The 8,842-nt window shown below is 39.5% G+C and overlaps 1 pseudogene; it reads left to right on the plus strand.

Annotated features, from left to right (window-relative positions):
• Nucleotides 1-741: 741 nt before the first annotated feature.
• On the plus strand, nt 742-1,736 carry LOC101563303 (annotated as a pseudogene).
• The last annotated feature ends 7,106 nt before the right edge of the window (nt 1,737-8,842 follow it).

An 8,842-nucleotide genomic window follows, 5' to 3' on the forward strand; every position in this document is an offset into this window, starting at 1 on the left:
AGCTACTCACAAAAGACAATTAATCTGTTCAAAAAGAATGAGTTACTGGGATGAAGTGAAGGACAGGATTAGTATGGGTGGTGAGGAATCGATACATCTATGTATGTGTGCAAAGATGGCTTGAATAACTATAATGTCAATATCTGTTGGTGCATAGATAAAAGGAATTAAGGCTTATGAGTTTTATTCTTTTTCTTTCTAATTTGCTACCCATAGTTTTGTTAACATACACAAATAATTTGAAGCCAACACAATTTACAATACTGTGAAATTCATGTTTTCTGTAGAGAAATTCTGTGCCATTTCTACTTAGTTTATTATTGTTTTTTTAAATTTTTTTGCAGAACTGGGGATTTTACTCAGGACCTTGTGTTTGTGAGAGAAGCACTTATTCTACTGAGTCATCTCCCTGGATATTATTTTTATTTTGGATTCCCTTTAAAAGTAAAAAAGCACGATTGATAAGTTCACAAAATGAATACAGACATATTAAATTAGATACAATGAGTACAACTATGCTACCTTTATAAGTTTATGGCAGATAAAGCAATAATTTTTCTTAGTTAGGTCCTCTGTCTCAGTTATCTAAAGGGTGATAAAAATTCTTATTTGTTTTAATAATAAATCTAATTTCTGTAGAGAAAACAGAGTGTCATAAATGAAAAGGGAAAGTGACTCTGAGGAGAGACATAGGGGACAATTGGAGAAACTCACTTATTTTGAATACTGGCAGTTCTTATTTGCCAATCCATGGAGCAAGCACTGGGTGAGAGAGTTGGCTGCACCCCCACAATTTATTGCCAACCCTCTTCACTGCCCTGCCCCTACCCACCTACAACAGTCCCCGCCTACCAGTGATGCACTCTCAGAGGCTATTGTTACCTCACATAAGGAATGCCATCAGTTACAGGGACCTGACTTCAGAATCCAGGTACAGCAGCGCGGTAGGTACGCCAGCTAGGATCTCTAGCTTCTCCAACAGTGTCCTCTAAACAGGTAGCACTCTGCCAGACTGTAGACTCTCAAACTTCCTGAATCGATCGCGAGAGGAGTCCTCAAGCCACAGGTGAACAGAAACAACCAAGGTGACACAGAAACAGATACCAGCTCTCTCCTTCTGCTATCTTCACTGATGGCAGCCTTCCCCAGCAGCTTGAAGAACCGAGAACAAGTCCTTAACCCATGAACACGTCGCTTCGGCCTTTTGCTGTGTACCTTGAAGCCCAACAACACTGACGATCTGGAACAGGCCCTGAGCCTGCTCCAATTTTTAGGCCCCAAGAATTAAAGAGAATGGCTCTTAAGCGAATTAAAAAAGAGCTCTGCGATCTCGCTCATGATCCACCAACCCACTGCTCGGCCGGGCCCGTCGGTGAGGACATGTTTCTCTCACAGGGGACCATAATGGGTCCCAAAGACAGCCCCTACTAGGGAGGGTTTTTTTCTTAAATATACAGTTTCCTTTGGACTATTCATTCAAACCACCCAAGGTAACATTCTCCACCAGAAATTTTCATCCAAATATTGGTCGAAATGGAAATATCTGTCTAGACATCCTCAAGCGCCAGTGGTCACCAGCACTCACAATTTCGAAATTGCTCTTATTCATCTGCTCCCTGTTGTGTGACCCCAATACTGAGGATCCCTTGATTCCTGGAATTGCTAAGCTCTACTTGAAGAATAGGAGAGAATATGACTGTATAGCTAGAACATGGACAGAGAAGTTTGCCATGTGAGAATTCCAACACAAAGACGTTTGGCAAAAAAATAAAGTCAAACCTGGCTATAGGATTAATTGGTGGTCCCTTGATTGCTTTCTTTAAGGTACAGCCTCCCATATTGGTGGGCATATACTTCATATGTTTCATATTAAGGTATGTGTGGAGAGTTTTTGTGGTCTCTGATTAATGAGGGGAGTTTGGCTAGTTGGAGAGAAGCAAGAAGGGCCAGTGAGGGGAAGATCTCTGAGATTATGAGGGAAGGAGATAAAGCAACATTGTTTTATTTTAGTTTTCAACATACGATTTCTTCATTCATTTAAAATTGTAAAACTAAGCAAGGACAAGAGCAGTTGGTAGCTTTGGACCAACAACAATTTTACATGTGCTTGTAAATGTTTTGAAAGTAGACAGTTCAAGATGTGGCAACACATAGAAAAACCTCACTGAAAATTATGCACCAAGATAAGGACCTGTTTTACTTTTATGGCACCTGCTCTTTGAAAGTTTTATTTTGCACCAAAATTATCATCCATCTGTATCTTCTATTTTGAGGTCCTTGGCACACCATGAAATGAAATGCATTAGAGATTTTACAAGTAAGTAGTTTACTTTCCAGTGTTCTACACCTTCTATTCTTATATCCCCTTTACTTTATCCTTCCTGGCTGTTTCTAATCAAAACATTCTATGTGTGACATGTAAGAGACCAGTGCCTTTCTAGCAGAGGTACTTACCCACAGTCAAGGGATGTAGTAAATTTAAAGTATTATTCATAATTTTGGCGAGAGCCGCAGGTGTGCCCAGGGGAGGACCACTTCAATAATGAAGAAGGTTGCACATCCTATTTTTTATTTAATGTGGAAATGGCATCTGGAAACCTTATCCTAGGAAAGCCTTTAAAAGGTTACCATGCATAATAGAAAGACCATCTATCTCGATTATGAGGATGGCCTTTGAAAATTTATATAATGATTGTGTTTTATGTGGTCTGTGTCCTTGCCAGTGTTACAGATTGTGCTCAGAAAAATTAACTAAAATGTGTAAATATTTGGTTAAGTGGTTCAGAATTCTAGTGATCAAGAAGATCAGAATAAAATAAAGTTGTATTTGAAAATGTTGTTTTTCACTATAGGTGGGCAAAGCCAGAATGATTCTTTTGAAAACATGATGAATCATTAGATCTTGTGGTGACATGTGTACATTTCTCCATAGCTTATGAGGTAAAAATGTGTTATTCTAGTATGGACTCCCCTCTCAGTTGCAATGGTGCCTTTAAAGAAATATAGTAATATAAACCTGATTCCCTACACTCTCCTTTCCTCTCCAGAGGGCTTTTTCCAATGTATACTGGATTCAAATTTGTCTTATTTACCAAAGAATAATTTGAGATCTAGCTTTCAAGCCTTGATATTAACCTGTCTCATTTTTAAAAGAAGGTTTTAGAGTTACATGGAGTCCGAGATTAGATACAGTGTTCTTGGTTAGTCATGAAACAGCACCATATGTTCCTTTCATAAATGTTCCATTTGCCTGTCAGACACAGAGGAAGAGATGTAGATCAGCCCATGTGGCTGCATCACTGGCATCAGATTTGTGTAATAGATGAGCAGCCTCAGGGTTTCATGGACAGCTAGAAAGCCCACTCAAACTTTCCACCTCTAAGAGGTTCTTTTTATTTATCTATTCATGAAACTAACAAATCTAACATTTTCTCTGAAGAGATCTCTGTTTCCAAAGTCTCTTTTCTATACAGGTTAGAATAAGAATTCTTTTAAAAAGAAAAAAAATGAGGATTTTACTGATTTTTAATAAATGTCATTTACCTACGCCATGAAGTACAAGGAAATGTATCTGCAAGAAAATGCATATTATTTAGGTTTTTAAAACTAATGGTCCAAGATAATTGCTATTGTAACAATTACAGAAATATAAAGGAGAATTGGACTCAGATAGTTTATGTATTGGGAGCTATCTACTAAGAGTGTAAAAATAAGTTTAGGAAAACACGAGTGGAGAGTGACTTGGTGGGAGGTACCTGTATTCCCAGTGGTGGGAGTCTGAAAACAGGAGGGTCACTATAATTCCAAATTGTTTATTGAGACCGTACTAAACTAAATAGATTAAAAAATACATATGTGCCTAGAAATAGCCAAGTTTTCCTTTGTGAACTTATAAATTGTGAATATCTCATCAAATAAGCAGATTTTTAACAGCAATACAATTAGACACTGTTATCATCTACCATTTGTAAGACATAAGGAGATGCTATAATCTCTATGTTCCCCCTGTTGATGTGCTGTAGTAGTGAGTCACAGGGTTTTCTAAAGTTAAATCAGCTGAGTGCATCCACTACATAAATAATTAGGGCCCCTATAAATGTTCCTGAAGGACTGAGTTCATCCCTTTTTGTCTTCTCCTATATCAAACAAACAAACAAACAAACCCTAAATACTTTTATGTAATTTATAGCTTAAGTGTATTTCCAAGCATAAAGCTTTTCATACTTTAAGCTTGTGTGCTGACACACAGTTATCTTATATTATTATTTTTATTTTCTGTATTTAGGACAGTAGCTATGGCATCCACAACATCTCACTATGAAGATTGGACTTATAGTGATTCCCCTCTTTTCAGTCTCTTAGTCGTTGGGTTTTCAGGCATGTGCCATGACACCCAGTTCCAGATGCTATCTCACAGGGACCGACGGGAGGGTCTTGCAAGGCATGCGAGGGTCCAAACCCCTGCTGCTGCTGAGTTCTGCCTAATCAGTTGCTTTAGTTCACTGAGCTATCAGGCCAGACCCACGGTTCTGTTTTATGATTCCCACTGTTCATTCATTTTCCTTGAGACACTTCAGCAAGAGTAAGCAAGGCTTCACCATGCCTGCATACTGATCTTTGAGATTAAAATTCTACAACAGTAGAAGTTATTTTTTGCATATGACTGTTCTAGTTTCAAGGATTTGATTGTAGCAGGAAAAACAGGTAGGGACTTCTAACTGTGAAACAAAAAACAATATTGTGTTAGTATTTGAAATAGTTGTTAATTGAGACTCAAATACTGAAAACATTGCTTTCATACCACACGTACATTTTCTTCAAACATAAAATTTTCCTTTACCTATATTTCTTGGTAGTGTTGGCAAACAACAATGACCTATATTTTGACTATTCATTGACCATTTAATATTTAGTGAGGCTGAGCATGTTACTGATTATTTCATCTATGAAATTTTCATGAATTTTACATTAATGTTAATCAACTTGAATGAATTACATTAAAATTGTCATGAATGTCAAATGATTAGTATACCATGAAATTGGGAGAATAGGATAAGAAATATATATATATAGCTCTTTATGTATGCGCAATGTTTTTATTAGCACATCTTTCCAGTATATGAAGTGTTTATTGATCTTAGTGGGTAGGTGCATGGCCTCATGCATTCATGGCATGGACTTCTAGAGTTTGTGATTAAATCATCATCCACTGGGATTATGTGTGTGAGCACTGCTGAGATTATGGGTGTGAGTACTACAGGCCTCCTGGGGCAGATAGCCTGAATGCAACTTAAGGGACATAGACTTGCTCTCTGTAACCATTGCTATTCTTACTGCTCCCGTTTACTCTTGTCCTTTTGTTGTATTCTGCCATCATGAACTGTTGACATTTCCCATGTGCCAGTTTGCCTTGGACCCAGCTGTGCATGAACTGAAATCTCCACTGACCAGGAGCCAATTAAGCCCTCTCTTTCTTGTTTCTGAGTTTCACATATTTGTCTCAGCAATGACAGAAAATTAACCAAGACAGAATTTCATACTGGAAAAGTGGGATGTTGCTGTAAATAAACCTGATTTTTTGGATTGCAAGCTTGTAAAAGGCTTATGAGAAGCAATAGGAAATGTTCACATATGTTGTCTATAAGAGAAGCACTGGAACATATTCAGCTCCTCTGTTTGGGAGAATATGGACAGAGCTCAGAAAACCAGATTAAATCCAGCCTGTATAGTCCACTCTGGGCAGGTTTCTGCTGGGAAGAAGGACTGCATTCTTTGTTGCAGTCCAGATGATGGGTGTTTTAGCTCGGTATAAATTGTGTCTGCATTTTGCTCATGTCTTAGTATTTTGCCAGAGACTGAGATTAAGCATGATGGATTGCTTAATATTGCAAATGAAATCTCAAGGCACTCAAATATTGAGTCAGTGTCCTGGTTATTACTGGGGTCTTTTAGTCAGATTTATGTTGAGAAGCAAAAGTAAAGAGCCCATAAGGACGATTTGAAATGTTGTGAGTATGTCGAGAAAGGAAGCTCCATTAAAGCTGTAGAATGTAAAGATAACATTGAGATTATCTCCATTTCCAAGAAGGAACAAGAGAAGGATAGCCTGAGTTCATCACAGCTGCTGTTCACCCTTTGCAGCCTCAGAATTGTAAGGTGAGGTGCTTTGCCTTGAGGGGAAACCTACAGAGCATTATGTTCTAGAATGGAGGCAGTGACCAGACCAGTTTCTATAATGAGGTGGGCATAAAGAATTTATCCCTCAAAATCACTGTCAGAGTGCTCAGCAATCCAGGCAATCCACCCCTACAGCCAATAGAAAGGAAAACTTTGCTAATGTTCCAGCTGGCATCAAACTTTGTCATCATGCTTGTAGATTCTGTTCTGGGTGCATTTAGAATGCACGGCTTCTGAGGATAGGAAGGATTACACCTAGATTTCAGAAGAAGACCTTGGAGGCCAGGCAATGTGTCTCTGGAAGGCAGTGTGTAAAGTTGTGAGTGAGATGGCTATTGACTGGAAACCCCAGAATTTTGGAAAAGCCACAAATCTAAGGGAACCTGCAAGGAGACTGAAAAATCAGCTTGAGAGACAAGCCATGGAAGATACAACCAAAACTGTAGTTAGCATGAAACCATGTAAGGCTTTTTGTAGCTCCAATTTTGCCTACAGAACGTAATGTTTGCCCTGCTGGTTTTGGACTTGTGTTGGCCAAAATGTTTTATATTCCCCTGCTGTTTGTACCTTTTGGAGTGGTAATGTTAATCTTCTGCCACTGAACATTGGAAGTGTTTATCTTTTCATTTATACTGGGGCTCATAACAAACAGTTTAGTGGAATTTTGGAGAAGACTTGGGACTTGGACTTTTCAGCAATGTTGAAACAATTTGTACACATAAATAATTTTATATAGGTGTGTAAATGCCATATTGATCAATGTAAAATTTATAAATATCTACAAAATAAAAAAAATTACTATACACCTATGATATTCAAATAACGAAACTTAACAAAAAAAGGGTATACAGATGAATGTCCATTTTGTATCTGTGTATTCAAAGTGGTTAGGATAGATATATAGTTACATTCTCTTAATGAATAGAATGATTTGTTCTAATGGTGTCTGTAAATAGGATCTCAAGTCCACATCTTGTACAGCAATTAACCACTAAGAAGAATGCATGCAGTGTGTTAATTATTGAAACTGTCCTAGCGATTTGATTTGAAACTGTCTCATTGCTATTTGTTTATCAATAAAATTATGAAAAAAATAAATAAATAAATTAAAAGGAAAAAAAAGAAACTCTTAGGACTTTGACAACCCTTCGAGAAGAAATAAAATGTCATTTGCACAAAGGGCTGTGTATAAGACTTTGGAAATCCTGGGTCAAAATACTATGATTTGTTTCTAATTGTCCCTCCAAAGACTCATACAGTCTTGAGGTGGACTTCTAAATTTTGTGATTAACTCATTACCAAGTGGGATTACGGGTGTGAGTGTTTCTGGGATCATGAACATAAGTGCTTTTATAATTATGTGTGTGTGTGTGTGTGTGTGTGTGTAACACACAGCCTGTGGTCAGTAGGCTGAATGCAGCATAAAGGAGACAGACTTGCTGTCTGCAGACATTGCTGCTGTTCGTCCTTGCTTTCGGTCTTGCTTGTTTGTTGTATTCTGCCTCCATGTACTGCTAATTTCTGCCATGTGTCAGTCTGCCTTGGAACCATCTTTGTATGTACTGAAATCTCCATTAACTGGAAGGTAAAAGAAACTTTCCTTCCCTATTTACATGTGTCAAGTATATGTACCAGGGGGAGGAAAATAGAAAACAAGACAAACTTGATTTATTTTTATTTCCCTCTCCTTCGCCACTCTCTTTCTTCCCTCTGGATATACGTACCCTTGCTCATTATGTTCATTTTCTTTTTAAAAAGTTATTTATTAATTTTATTGAGAAAAATATATTAACAGAGACTATTTCAAAACAGGATAGCTGGACAGCTACAATAACTAATTCATTGATACAAAGTCCTAACCGAGGGCTGTGAGTATGTGGGAGAGCTTCTGGCTACCGTGCCCCGGCGAGAACTACAGGTCCCAGCCCAGGTGCACCGTGGGTGAGACCCTCTTCCACCCCCTATGGATGCCCCCGACCACTCCGCAGCACCTCCCCCCCGCCCCCCAAGTAGGAATTTCTGTCCTGATCCAGGAACACCCAGACCCACTTCTATCCCAGGCCCTGTGAGTGTGTGGGAGAGCATCTGGCTACCCTACAAAGGCGGGACCTACAGGACTAAGCACAGATGCACTGTGAGTGAGACAAACTTCCACACCCCTGGGACACCCCCACCACTCCACAGCACATCCACTACCCACCTGCCAAGTAGGAATTTTGTGCACATTCCTTTAACCCCCATATCCAGTCCAAGCCCTGGCCCGGTGAGTGTGTGGGAGTGTTTCCAGATGTCCTTTGCTGGCATGAACTACTGGTCCCAGCAGAGGCACAGCGTGGGTAACAACCTCTTTCAACCTCTTGGGACGCCCTCCAACACTGAAGAGTGCAACCAGATACACTGCCCACAGAGTAGGAATTTCTGTTGCCTTCTGGGAACCCCCAGATCCAGTCCTAGTGCAGGCAAGGTGAGTGTGTGGGAGAGCTGCCTCTCCTCCCTACTCCACCTGTACAATCCACACTCAGCTCAGAACTGGGATACAGGCCTGGGGTTAATCCCTGCAGTGGCAAGCCCTCCAGAGAGTGTAGGGGACAGAACCACCCAGCTAGTCCAGGAGGAGAACATCTTGCCAGAGGGGCACAATAGGATTACCCCGAAGGGCAGCAGG

Source organism: Octodon degus, unplaced genomic scaffold (assembly GCF_000260255.1).
Source record: "Octodon degus isolate 3935 unplaced genomic scaffold, OctDeg1.0 scaffold00103, whole genome shotgun sequence".
Classification (NCBI taxonomy): domain Eukaryota; kingdom Metazoa; phylum Chordata; class Mammalia; order Rodentia; family Octodontidae; genus Octodon; species Octodon degus.